Here is a 14,607-nt window from a genome sequence, read left to right on the forward strand (position 1 = left end):
AAAACTTAGCTTGGCCCTTATAGATGACTTTAAGTGTTGCAGGGTTATTCAGGTAAACCTGAGTCTTTTTCTCTAGGAAAGGCTTAATCAGTTGTCGAAGCCGCCACCTCCGCTCCACCGTGGTGTGGCAAAAATCGGGCCTTACAAAGTATGAAATTTCACCTCTTGTTCGATGAGCATCTGGTCTTGCTTTCTCCGCAATAGCTTGACGGAGAAGGAAATTTCCAAAGTATACTAAAATAGCCCTTGGATATTTACCCTGCGACTTTGTGGCCCTTATTGTAAATGGGGTTCTGTGGACGCGTTGAACCTCTAGCTCCCAGTTCCAGGTGGACAGTTCGGGGAGCGTATCCTTGAGGAGCTGGATCACAAATGTACGTACATTGTCACCCTCAATTTTTTCCGGAACACCTAGTATTCTGAGGTTATTGCGTCGCATACGGTTCTCCATTTCCTCCAGTTTCCACCTGACGTCCTTTAATTCTGCATCATGAGCGTCTACTTGCTCTTTTACGGCAGTGGCTTCAGCTTCATTTACTACTATGCGGTCCTCCATATCGATCATTCTTGCATTCGATGCGGCAACTGATTTAGAAAGTTTACGCACTACACCTTGAACTTTGTGTAGCGCTTGTTGCGCCCTACGCCCATCTTTTGAAGTCTGTTCCCTATGGGAGGCTATCGCCTGAAGCACCGTGTCCATGACAGATGTTAAGGTGGTATTTTGTTGTTCAAAAAAGGGGTACTATCGAGATGGGCTCTGGAGGAGGGGTCCTGCGTGCTAGTTGCTGGAGATTGGTCCCAAGGCTGACCATCAGCGCTGCGGTGGCCTTTTTTCTTTCTTAGCACTGTGTGCCTCCTATCTCTGGATTCGCCCATGGCTGCGTCGGGATCACTTTCTCGTGAGCTCACATTAGAGCCCGTATGGATATCTGAGTCAGAATAGGAATAAGAATAAGAGTCTGAGTCTATGTCTTGGTCTTGAGGTAGTATGAGATCCTCAGCACCTTCAGAGATGGTGAAAAACTCTGATGGTTCCTTGTCTGTGTCCGACGCTATGCCCGTCCCTACTTTGAAATCACTTGTAGGGGCTTCTAGGCCCTGCTCATCGCTTAGATGCTGCCAAGCGCTGGCATCCTCGTTAGTCAAGCTGGGAGAGACAGTCTCGGGGGGCAGGGTATTCGCCTGGGGGTGCACTGGGATTGGTTCTGTAGTGCTGGAGTTCACGAAAGATATAACATTATGGAGGGTGTGTGTGGCCTGTACTAATTGTAATACAGGTGCAGGTGCAGGCCTTACCTCCTTTTGGATCAGTTCCAAACCTCCCTGCACTGGTCCCAGCACCGCTGATGCTGATGCTGTTTGCATTGTTGGCTTTGCGGGTATTGCTTCTGTGCCAGGCACCCCTAGCGTGCCCACTGGTCCCCCATCCGCTTGGATATGTGAAGTGCCCTGTAGCTGTAGCTGTGCGGTGGGGTCAGCAGCTTCTGTAGCTTCTGTAGCTTCTGGAACTTCTGTAGGAGCCGCCGCTCCGGAGGCCAAGGCCGACTCTACCGAAGGAGTAGACAGCGAATCAGTACTGGCGAGAACCGCGGGAGCCGCTGCAATCATCTCTCCGCTTGTTGCATGGTGAGCGAGGGAGGAGGAAACAGCCGCTCCGGGAATGGAGCCGGCAGGCGTTTTTCGCAGTAAATCTACCACCGAGGGACCCGGTCCCGGTGTGGTAGGAGTTTTTGCCAGCTTCGATTGTCCTCGATGTCTCTGGTGTGTCTGCAAGTCGGGGCCGGTACCTTCCTCCGACACGGATCCCCCAGCGCCAGCACGTCTTGCTGCTAGTTTCTGATCACGAAGGGCTTGTTTGGCCGCTCGGGTTTTCGAGGCGGCAGCAACCGATGCTGCATTTTTCGGGGCCATCTGCGCAGACAGACGAGCAACGTCCGTCTCCACCTCAGTGGAAAGTTGCCTCTGTGCCCTTCCGCCTTCGCTCAGAGCACTCGGAGCATTCAGGAGGTGATGCCGGGAAAGAAGTCTCAGCACCGGATAGCCGAGAACCGAGGCCACCAGATGAAGAGATGAGCGGGACCGCTCTGTTGAGGATGGTGGATCAACTGCCGGGTAAGCTCCATGCATATTATTTCATCTCCCCCGACGTGTAAGAAATCTTAGACTTATAGTTTCTTATTTTCCACACGGATAGGTACCATTCTCTAAGAAACAACTCTTAGCCCTTAGATTTTCGAGACACTGGTCAGAGGATGTCTCACAGCGGTCTAGGAAGCCGCCGCCATCTTGCCTCCTGTAATGCCATAATGTGCCCTAAGGTAACTATAACTCACACCCTTGTCATGCACTGCTAATTACCCCACATATTACATCACTAATGAAATCTTCTATAACATAATTGATAATATCACTGCAACATTTTCTGTGAAATTAATGATAAGAAAACTGTGCCTGTCAGGATTGAGTTATAGTTACCTTAGGGCACAAGTTATAGATACTTGAGATAACTATAACTGATGAATTTCTATGACTTTGTGAGTGTAAAATCTTAACCTAATTATAATGTCCCTGCAACCTCTGTTTTTTTTCTTGAATTAAGATAGAGAATAAGAGGACATACTTTCCTTAGAGCCCTTAGAGTCAAAGACTACTCTTAAGTTTGAAGGAAGTGTCCTGTTTAGGGTCACCCGGGTCAATCACGACCCCCTCTCAGCCTTCCATACAAATGAAGAGTCGGTCAGACAATAGATAATACAAACCAAAGGTATTTATTATAAGTATACTCAAGACCTGCCTCCTTAAATTGCTGCAGAGGGCCTGACTTCTGCCAACATGGTAACACATAATGTACATCTGCAGAACCTAAAGGCATGCCCAGACTGGAATTTTCCAGTTGGTAGCTGTTGAACAAAGAAGATACAGGAGGATGAGTTGCAATCCTGGGACCGGGTACATGCTATCTCAGTGTCAAGGTTACTTTGCCTGCCCCCGTTGCTCTAAGGGTGAGAGCAGACCTATCTAGGGAGAAAGGTATGTGATGATAAAAACAGTCTAGTCATTAGTACAGCGAAGCTCAACCTTGGAGAAATACCCAAAAAATCGCAGCTGCTTTCTGCTGAGGCAGAGAAAGTGAGACAGAGGTTAGTTTCGATCAGGGCTCAATTTGCGGCTAAATACAAAATGGTGCAGCGAATGCTAACTTAAGTTGTACAATGCATGGAGAATTCGGCTAAAAGCATTTCTAGTCCAACAAGTTCTTGGCCTTGTAGACTGGTGTGATTTTAGTTCCAAAATCCTGAGGCCAGCATGTGGAAGACCAGATGTCATTGTTCCTTTCAAATAATAATACCTCAGTTTTTCCTTGTGTAAAGTTTGAGGAAATTATGTAACATCCATTCCCTGGTCTGCAATAAGTAGTCATGGAATCTGGTAGCAGTGTCACTTGGGTTACTGGCCACCGCCACCATGATCTGTGTGTCATCGTATAGGACAAAGCTGCAAACCTAAAGGACTTTATGAGGTCTGCCCTTGGCTCACATACAGGTTAAAGAGTGTAGGGCTCAGCGATGAGCCATGTAGAGACCCACATGGTAGTGTGAAAGGTGGAGAATTGAACTCATCAAAGAGAACAAACTGCTCTCGATCTGAGATAAAAGACTCCATAAGCTGAATGCCCTAAGGAGAATAACTGTTTAGAAGGATGCTGTGGTTTACAGTGTCAAATGCTGCAGAGAGATCTAAAAGTATCAGAGCAGTATTACCATGAGCGTCTAAAGTTGGTCTGATTTCTTCTGAGGCCATAATGAGGGCTGATTCAATGCTATGCTGGCTTCAAAAACCAAATTGGGTGTCATCAAGGAGATTGATGGCCTTTTCTACAACATTTGCTGGAAAGGGCAGACGCAAAATTGGGCGGTAGTTATTGGGATCTTTGACATCCAGAGTAGGTTTTTTTAAAAGAAGGAGACTGGATGCTCTTTTCCATTCTTTGGGAAAATATCCTGTTTCAAACATCCAATTGAAGATGTCAGTAAGATATCTGGCTATCGTTTCTGGGGCCAAATGCAGGATTCTGCGAGGGCACGGATCCAATGGGGATCCAGATTTTATCTGTAAGATTTGAGCATGAACATCTGCTTCAGATAGCATAGATAATGAGGAGAGCCTTGAGTTGCCAATAAAAGGCAAACCTTTGGATGTATTGGAAGAAACAACTCAGTTAGTATCCTGATTAATTGGCTTAGTGGGAGAGATGTCCAATGTATCTATGAAGGGGTTAGGAGATAGGCTAGCTGAAAGAGAGTTGTATATGGTCTCTACCTTGGACTTAAAGAACAAGGCCAATGCATTACAGACCTCTTGGTCAGAGAAGTTACTTCTAGGGTCAGCAGCCTTGGTTAAATGTTTAATGACAGCAAAGAGTTCCTTAGAGGAATTTGCAGAAACCTGAATCATGCCTGTAAAGTAAATAGCTTTAGCTCTCCGATCATCTTCTTGTAGACTAGGATGGCATGTTTGTATAGATATTTCTCTAAGACATCAAACTTAGTCCACCATTTTCTTTCATGTCTACGACATGCTTCTTTTTGTAATCTTAATTTGTCATTGAACCATGGTTCAGATGGAGAAAGTCTATGGTTTTTACTCATTTTGATTGGAGCAATGGAATTTATGGTGTTATTGATCCATTGATTATAGGCGGTGAGAGCCGTGTCCAGATCTGGGCTCTTCTCTGGTGCTCATTGAGCTGGAGATACCCTGAGGGTATCTGAGTAGATTTTATGCCAGGTGTGGTGGGTAGTGCTAGTCGTTAAGTGAAACATGACTGCATAGTGGTCAGACCATGGTAAAGGAATGCTTGTCGAAAATGACAAAGTGGATTGTGGATTGTCTGAGAAGATTCCATCCTGCTGAATGGGTGGGGTATTTAACTAATTGTGTGAGACCCAGTCTTGCTAATGAGTCACAAAGCTTCACTGAATCGACATAAGAGAGATTCTTGTGATGAAAGTTGATGTTGCTCAATATGGTGAAGTCTGATATATTAACATTAATTTCAAGCAATTTTCCTAAATTGTGGACAAAGGTAGACCTAGAGCCAGGGGGGTAATACATTAATAAATAAAAACTCCATTGAAAGAATAATGGTTTATGATTTCAGTATTGTAAGAAAGTGCTTCAACGTCTGGATTAATCATGATTGGTACAAATAATGCTTTAAAATGATTGTGATAGATGACCGCTAGACTTCCACCTCTTTTTCCAGCGTGGTCCAACCTAAACATGCAGTAGCCTGCTGGCGTTGCTGTAATAAGGTCAGGGCTTAAAGACATGTCAGCCCACATCTCTATGATGAATGCAATGTCTATTAGCTGAGTGTCTAGAAAGTCTGCAGACTCTATGGCATTGCTCACTGGAGATCTTGCATTGATGAGAGTGCAGCAACAGTGATCTGGGACATTGGATACCAATCCCTGAGCTGGCATGGGTGGAGTTAGACATAAGTGGAGAGATCTGTTAGGATGGGCATTTTTATTATCATCCCAAAGCTGTGTATCTTTGTGAGATGTAAAGAAGCAGTCAGATTGACTACATATTTGGGACCAGCAGTGCTGGACTATACTAACGAATTGTCCAGCAATGTGTGACAGAGATCTTCAGTTATTCCATGCCTGTTCATTTGGTGACATTTGTTTTTTTGGATATGCAGTTCTGGTGATAGGCAACCCTCAGAGCAGACATTTCTTATATGAATTTAAGAGGTATAAATTATAATTTGCTGCTGTATTGTATTGTCATCTTAGTATTATTGATGGCCATAACTGGTATATATATACGTACCGAACTATATAATGCCACAGCGTACCATAGGTCGCCCGTCTTAGCTTACCTGTATATCGAAAACAGTTTGCTGGTTGTGTTGTATCCAATTCAAGGGTTGTAAGCTGAAAATGGTGCATGAGGATGATGCAACTGTTATCTGGGTTCTGTTTCTGGGATGTGGTGGTGCAGTTATCTAGGAAAAAGACATGTTTTCTACTGAATTGGGTATGTACATGCCCCTGAGTGCTTTTAATGTTGGCTGGTAGGGAGTTCCAGAGCTTGGCAGCTTGTCCTGAGAAAGCAGTGTTCCCTACGGATTTCTGATGGTAATGTGGTATGATGATAAGTAGGACAAGCCTGTAGCGCTGTGTTCTGTTCGGACAGAGTTTATTTATTTATTGTTTCGGCTTTCAGCCTTACAATAATTAAAAGTAGGATTTAAAAACAATTACGTACAGAAATATCACTTCTTTAAAACACATACAGTGCAATCAATTGAGGGGCACAACAACATTCAGGCACTGTATTCCATACCTTTCAGGAAGGAACAATTAATCTGATGACCATCTAGGCACTATAATTATTGCATACCATTCAGGAAGAAACAAATAATCTGATAACTGTCTGGGCACTATATTCCATACCATTCTGATGAACATCATTCATCTGATGTATAAAAAGTGCAGGTGCAAGGAACACATACATATACTATGCAATTAGCGAATGATATAATGACAATTGGAGCTATATTCAATTCCAATGCAGACAATCAACAAATTCATCAGATGTTGGAGGGCATAGGATTTGAACAGCAATAGCTGCACAGTGCATTGTGAGGCGTGCTTAATTTCACGCAGGATCTCTGCATGAGCTAATGCCTAACAAAGTGGACAGCTCTCAAACTGGGCCATGCAACCCATTGAAATTTTGCCACGGAATTAGCAACATACAGGTCATCCGGCCTGATACAGAGCGCCAATGCTGATTTGACTCATCTAACCCCATGAATTTTGAAAAGGGGAAGGAACCAATACTGCCGTGCAGAGTTGTACTTTTTATAGAGCAAAAGAAAATGGGTTAAGTTGTCTAACCCTACCAAACTACCGTCACAATGGTCAGAACGGTGAGCAGCCATCACAACGCGGGCATTACCACGCGCTGCCATTACGACGCTGCTTTTACAACGCAAGTCGTTTCAATGACTTGCGCTGGAAGGCGCTGTTGGAAAAGGAATAGTTTAATTTTCTATTCCAACACCTTCCCTTCTGTAACGTGGGCTGGAGTTGGAATAGAAAATTAAACTATTCCACTATCCAGCGCTTACAGAGCAAGTCGTTGTAACGACTTGCGTTGTAAAAACAGCGTCGTAATGGCACGCGGGGTAAAAGCCTGCGTTGTAATGTCATACAACCATCAGAACCAGCCGTGAGCCTGTGGATAAGAATTAAATAATCTCTCGATGGCAAAATACCCAGCCTGTATTTTACATACAGTGTTTGCTTGAGTGTCGGGATATATATTAGCCAAATGGGGGGGAAACCTCAGATGTTGCTGAAATAATTACACATAATAGATCCTGGCCTCAGCGCTTGGCGTATCCTTGTCTGTACATGTTCAAAGTACTGATCTTTAATCTATTCTGCTGTGTCCTGCCTAACTCTGCTGAGCTTCCAACTGCAGCTCAGACAGAATATTCTGTACACGAGACGACCATGGATTCACCTCACCCACACCCCTGGAAGTGGCTTCTTCAAGGGTTTTCAAGTATGTTACTGCCTTAAGATTTCTTATCAGCCTAACCCAATAAAGGTCTGGCCTAGGTGCCATTACTTCTGATATAGGGGTAATATTGAGCCCAGCATAGAGTGCCAGTAAGGGAGTGCTTGGCCCCAGCCCAAGCAGTGTTCTTAGGAAGTTATTCTCAGGTACTTGGAGAGATCGCACATTCGAGTACCCCCATAACTCTGCTCCATGCAGTGCGGCCACCACTGCCCTTTGCTTGTATATTTGCAGGATAACATGAATGTTTTTACACTGGCCTTTTGTATAAACTTCAGTAATGCCCCTGACAATTGTTTCAGGACTATAGTTGCCTTCAGTATGTGACTACCCCACTGCAGACTCTCTGAGAATCGAATCTCCAGGTAATCGAACTGCTCAATGTGGGATTCCGCCTGAACTTGGTGGTTGGCCTCAATACCATGCTCTTTGTTTTTCTGCCATCAATGATCAGTGATATCGTATTGCAGTATTACTCAAAGCACTTTAGCAGCTGGTAGGTGGCCTTTTCTGTTCACGCCCTCAACACTGCATCATCCAGATATAATAATATCAGTATCCTCCTACAGGCTATGGTGGGAATTTCTGAAGGATCTTCTGCCAGGTGGTCCACTACATCATCTAGAAAAAGGCTGAAAAGTAAGGGCGCCAGCACTGGGCGGAAGCCCTTTTCTACCGGAAATCCCTATCAACCTCAATGTAGATCAGTACAGTAATGGCGGATCGCCATGAATGGGGTACGGCATTGCCTGCGATCCCCAAATTAAACACTCTAGCAAGAACGCTGGACCACAGGTGGGGCTCCTCATGGTAAATGTCAATGGTTGTGCGCAATTGACACCCTAGTGCTGGAGGTGGAAAGAACATTGAACGCTATGAAGAAACACAACGCACCAGGCCCAGACCTTGTGCCCATTGATATTTACCATGACGTATTCTCCTCCTGCTATTAGTTGGGGCAATCACATGCTCATATATCCCCTCCCTTGAGTTCTTTGTTCGGTGGCACATTCCCTCTTGCACAGTTTCAGAAAGAGTGTAACCGGTCATGATTGTTCTCCACTCTCCTGACAACTGGCATGTCATACATGCATTCCCACCCCTTCGTATTGACTGTAATATAGTCAACTGGCTTCTCCTATTGTCGAAAGGTGCCATAGCAGTACTGTCAGAGGGGGTGAGACTGTTAATAAAGTGCAGCCGGTAGCTAATAAGAAAGTCAGAGAATGCATCAGCCTTTTTGGTGGATTTAAAACTACACATGGCTGATTCCGGGATTCCTAGGCAGCGATCTTCCATTAGAACCTCGCTATTGTTGATAGCATCAGATTGGTTGTGTGTTAAAATCTCCACAAATCAATAGCAATTACTTTCCCCGTTACTCCCCTCAATCAGTTTACAGTTAGCCACGTCCTCCCTGAGGCTACCGATATAAGAAACAAAATTCCCCCGTATTGCTTGGAATTCTGGGGACCACCCCGGTAGGATGTATATATTCAGGATGTCAAAGACACCACCTTCAGGGCCTATGAACCAAATCCTCATATTTTGTACATTGAATGGCAGATTCACTAACTCGAGTTGTTCTAACCTGTATTTCAATTTGCAGTCGACCCACACAGTCAACCCTCCCACAGGGCACCCCTTCCCGGAGCGAATGGCCCAAGTGCTGAAATCTAGGAACGTCTGTACACTAATACCTTCGGGGGCTCTTGTTTCCTGGAAGCAACATATAGCATATTGTCGTATGAACTTCAGCCCATCCTCATCCTCCCTTTTAGCGGCCAATCCCACAATATGCGAGCTAAAACATACGAATGATCATCAGCAGTCCTGTCCATGCCATTGGCCATGTGTCACCCCAGTGAAGTCGTATCAGCAAGCACAGGGAGCAACTTCCTCTGGTAGACTTTCTGGAATAGCAGGCCAATGCTGCCGCTATCCATGCCTATGTTGCTGCTGTTCTATTTGGTTTGCATTGCTTGAATTTAATTTGTAGGTATAGCAGTCATTTTCCCTGAGAGACTCTGTGGACAATACAGAGTGCCTTAAACATTGCCCTTCAAGCTGTAGGTAGCCAGTGGAGTAATTGCAGGACTAGAGTCACACTTTCTCTTGAGTTAAGGTGCAGTAGATGCCTTGCAGTAGCATTTTCGATAAGTGCCTTTTACGTGTGATGAATGTGGGTGCCCCAAAGTACAGTCTTTTGGCATAGTCAAGCTTGGTGATTACTAGAGTGAGGATTGGCTTGTAATTTATGTTGGTGTGCAAGATATGAGAAGATGCAACATAATGTTTTCATTGAGTAGAAGGCACATTTTGTGACATTGTTAAGATGTGGTATCAAGGATAGGTCTGAATCCATGGTTACTTCTAGGTTTCTAACTTCTCTTGATGTATTGTTGTTAAAGGGGCTTCAAAGTTCCTTACGCCATATGGCAGTGGCTGGTACTTTTGCCATTGTCTGCAAGTCATAATCTTTGTCTTTGCGGTTTTAACCGTTAGATGGTTATTCATCATCCAAGTGTGTGTTCTCTATCTTACAGGAAGCGCCACTTGACAGGGTTTGGATTGCAGCATCCCAGGGCAGACTCTTCCAGCCCACACTCTCTTCTGCAGTGGAGTTGCTAGGAGGCTTCCTCGGTGGCTGTTTGAAAAGTCTTTCTGCAAAAAAGGGGTTACATAATTAATTGTGCAAGATAAAGTTCCAAACATACTGTTCGGGAGAGTAAATCCTGAACATTTCAACACTGAGGCAGAACTCAAGAGCATTATTTCTTTCCAGTGGTAAATAGTGTTTGCACTTAAAGGTTTGCTGTGTGGCACTCCTTAAGGTCTGCTTTTACAACTGGATGGGCTGATGATCTAAGTCGAGCCCCAAATGCAGCCAACTGTCCCCCAGTCTATATGGTGTGCTTGGCGTCCTGAGAATGTGTGAAGGCGCCTTTAGTAACTCATATTGGTAAAGCCGGTATGTATCACCTTTGGGAAGTTTGGCTTTACCAATGCCTTTTAACAACACAGCAGCATAACCCAATTTTTTTTTTCAAAAGGCAATTGGCGCCCCTGCTACTGGTGGACACAACATTTTGTAGGTGCACGCATGACAAGGAAGCGCCACAGATGGGATTTTTTTCAAGCATAGGGGCCAGCAGCAACTTGCGGACTGTCCGGCCCTCTGAGAAAAGCAAAAGCAATTTATAAAAAATAAAATAGGACCATGGTGCTAGGGAGGGGCAACAGAGGATTGAGAGGAGGGTTTAAGTAAAAATAAAGGTTGAAGGAGAGGAGGAGGGAAAAAGCAGAATGCCATTGGGAGCAGCAAGGAAGGGGAAGCACACCAGAGAGACAGTAACATAGGGTGATGGGAGAACACAACACGGAACAGGGGGTGGGGGAGAAGACCTGGAGTGTGAAAGAGAAACAAGGAGTGCGGGAGGGCAGGGAAATTCTCACAAGAGAGAGAATTGGAAAACATATCATGGAGTGCTTAGCCAAAAAGTTCCTTTAAAGTGTACAGTGGAAGGACACAAGTCAGCTAATCAAGAGGGTGGAAAAAGGCTACGCTCCAGGGGAGGGATAAACACAGGATGTATGACATTACAACGCATGCTTTTACCATGCATGCTGTTACAACGCAGTTTTTACAACGCATGCTGTTACAACGCAGAGCGCTTTGGGGTGCTGGATAGTGAATAGTTTAATTTACTATTCCAACTCCAGTCCCCGTGGATAGTAGGGAAGGTGTTGGATAGTAAATTAAAACTATTCCCTATCCTAGAGCGCCCCCCAGCGCAATGCGTTGTAATGGTTTTCGTTGTAAAACCTGCGTTGTAAAAGTTTCGTTGTAAAGGATGTTTCCCATAAACACAAGATGGAACCTGATGGACAAGAAAAGCCATTGAATCAGAATTAAGGAAACAAGAGTGGCCTTAAGGCAAAAAATGGTAAGTAATGGGCAGGCTTTTAACCCACTTTAAGTCCTTGGTAAGCCCACAACAAGTGTTTTTTACAACCAGACAGCTTGCGCTGTCAGGTAGCAGGACCTATTTAGAGACATTGCTTATAACAGGAACACCTCTAAGCCATTGGACATACAGAAAGATAAACAGTTCTAAAAAGTCCAAAGAATGTGCAAAGTAAATATATTTTCTACAAAGCAACAAAGTAACCACAACTTTACAAGTACAGGGACGCCAGCCCTGGAGTGTTAGGGGCGGGGGTCAAAGAATGTTTCCCTCTTCAGACATGCTAGAAACAAACATATCATCATATTGTCAACATAATTGGCACTCAAACAAACCGAACATGTTGACGGTCAAGATATGTACCACGTTACCAGAGAATATCACAAAGAGCTATATTTAAATGAAAAAATATACCCAAATTTGGAAACATACGACCAATGTAACCTTTCTGAAATTAACTAGTGAGGCCTGGAAGGAGTCAGATCATGAGTGCCTATTTAAATTGAAGTTCCTGCTTAAACTTAAGGGGGAGAGCCAACAAATAAATATAGAGAGCCATGTCAGTACTGAGACAGTTTTTTGGCTTGACTATTAGAGTCCTTGAACGACCAGAGCCGTGGATGTTTAGCATGTAAATCGTGCAACAAACATCATACAACAATACGATAAACTGTATTTCCATATCAGATATCACTAAATTGAGAGGTAAAGATTAAAAGTGAACGTTTTTAAACCTTAGAAATATTGCTGCCTCACACCCCCTGGTGACAGTGCCATCAGTGAAACAAGAAACAGGTTGGGTTGCCATGTGCAATAAATGTCCTATGAAATTAAATATTTGTCCAGGATCACACAATTTGGTCAAGCCGAGAAACCAGGATTGGTCCCATTTTTTGTTCTATACAGAGAAAGAACATGTGCTGATGCTTGCAAAACTTTGTTAGATTATAGCAGGCTTAGGGCCAGATTCATCAAGCTTAAATCCGCTCGCAAAGGGCCAGATTCTGAGAATCTGGCCCTTTGCGAGCGGTATTTTTGTATTTGGGATGCATCATCCTAAATGCAAAAATCGCTAATTAAGATTTCGCTAAATTGCGATTCTTTGCATTTAAGGAATCTCAAATTGAGATTCCTTAAATGCAATGCATGAAAGTGAAAAAAATAGCAAATTCACTATTAGGGCACGCAAATTACCATGAAGTACATCTTCATGGTAATTTGCAAAAACTTTCAAAAATGCACAAAAGTGCATTCATGTTGCGCAGAGCATGTGTGTGCGCAACATATGTGCACACATCAATTTCTGGGGTGCAACAGGGTGTCCTTTGGACACCCTGCACCCTTGAAATCGCAATCTCAATTTGCAAATCGCTAATTGCGATTAGCAAATTGAGATTGTCTTCCCATTCATTCCTATGGGCCTTTAGGCTCATAGGAATGAATGGGGAGATATTCTTTAATTGCGACTCGCAATTTGCGAGTCGCAATTAAGGAATTATTAGGAATCGCTATTTTTGTAGTGATTTCTTGATGCATAGCCTTTTGCTATTCCTTAATAGCAAATCGGTATTTTTCGCTATTAAGGAATAGCAAAATGTGTTCTTGATGAATCTGGGGGTTAGAGCCCACCCAATCCTTACCATTGATTGGCTTACTCATCACTGTCATTTCCTTGCTTCTCTTTGGTCAACACATGTCGGCTTCAATTCTCATTTGTGTGTTTGCCCTTCCCCAGGAGCATGTCCTAAGTACTTGTGTCCTACACTGCTCGTGCTTTCAGAGCCACTTTTTTAGGTCTCGCTATAGCCACCGCGTAAGCGATGCTTTGCGAGAATTAATCACTCTATCTATCGCCCTCACTCTATCTATCTGCCTATCTATCTATCGCCCTCACTCTATCTATCTATCGCCCTCACTCTATTTATCCTATCAATCTATCTATCTATCTATCTATCTATCTATCTATCTATCTATCTATCTCCCTCACTCTATCTATATATTGCCCTCACTCTATCTATCTATCTATCGCCCTCACTCTATCTATCTATCGCCCTCACTCTATCTATCTATCGCCCTCACTCTATCTATCTATCTATCGCCCTCACTCTATCTATCTGCCTATCTATCTATCGCCCTCACTCTATCTATCTATCGCCCTCACTCAATTTATCCTATCAATCTATCTATCTATCTATCTATCTATCTATCTATCTATCTATCTATCTATCTATTTCCCTCACTCTATCTATCTATCTATCTATCTATCTATCTATCACCCTCACTCTATCTATCTCTCTATCTATCTGTTGCCCTCACTCTATCTATCTATCTATCGCCCTCACTCTATCTATCTATCGCCATCACTCTATCTATCTATCTATCTATCTATCTATCTATCTATCTATCTATCTATCTATCTATCTATCTATCTATCTATCTATCTATCTATCTATCCCCTCACTCTATCTATCTATCGCCCTCACTCTTTCTATCTATTGCCCTCACTCTTTCTATCTATTGCCCTCACTCTATCTATCTATCTCTCTATCTCCCACACTGTATCTATCTATCGCCTTCACTCTATCTATTTATCATGCTCACTCTATCCATCTATCCCCCTCACTCTATCTATCTATCTCCCTCAATCAGTCTATCTATCTATCTATCTATCTATCTATCTATCTATCTATCTATCTATCTATCTATCTATCTATCTATCTATCTATCTATCTATCTATCTATCTATCTATCTATCTATCCATCGCCCTCACTCTAGCTATCTATCGCCCTCACTCTATCTATCTATCTATCTATCTATCTATCTATCTATCTATCTATCTATCTATCTATCTATCTATCTATCTATCTATCTATCTATCTATCTATCTATCTCTCTATCTATCTATCTATCTATCTATCTATCTATCTATCTATCTATCTATCGCCCTCACTCTATCTATCGCCCTCAATCTATCTATCTATCTATCTATCTATCTATCTATCTATCTATCTATCTATCTATCTATCTATCTAT

This window comes from Lissotriton helveticus, chromosome 1_1 (genome assembly GCF_964261635.1).
Source record: "Lissotriton helveticus chromosome 1_1, aLisHel1.1, whole genome shotgun sequence".
NCBI lineage: Eukaryota > Metazoa > Chordata > Amphibia > Caudata > Salamandridae > Lissotriton > Lissotriton helveticus.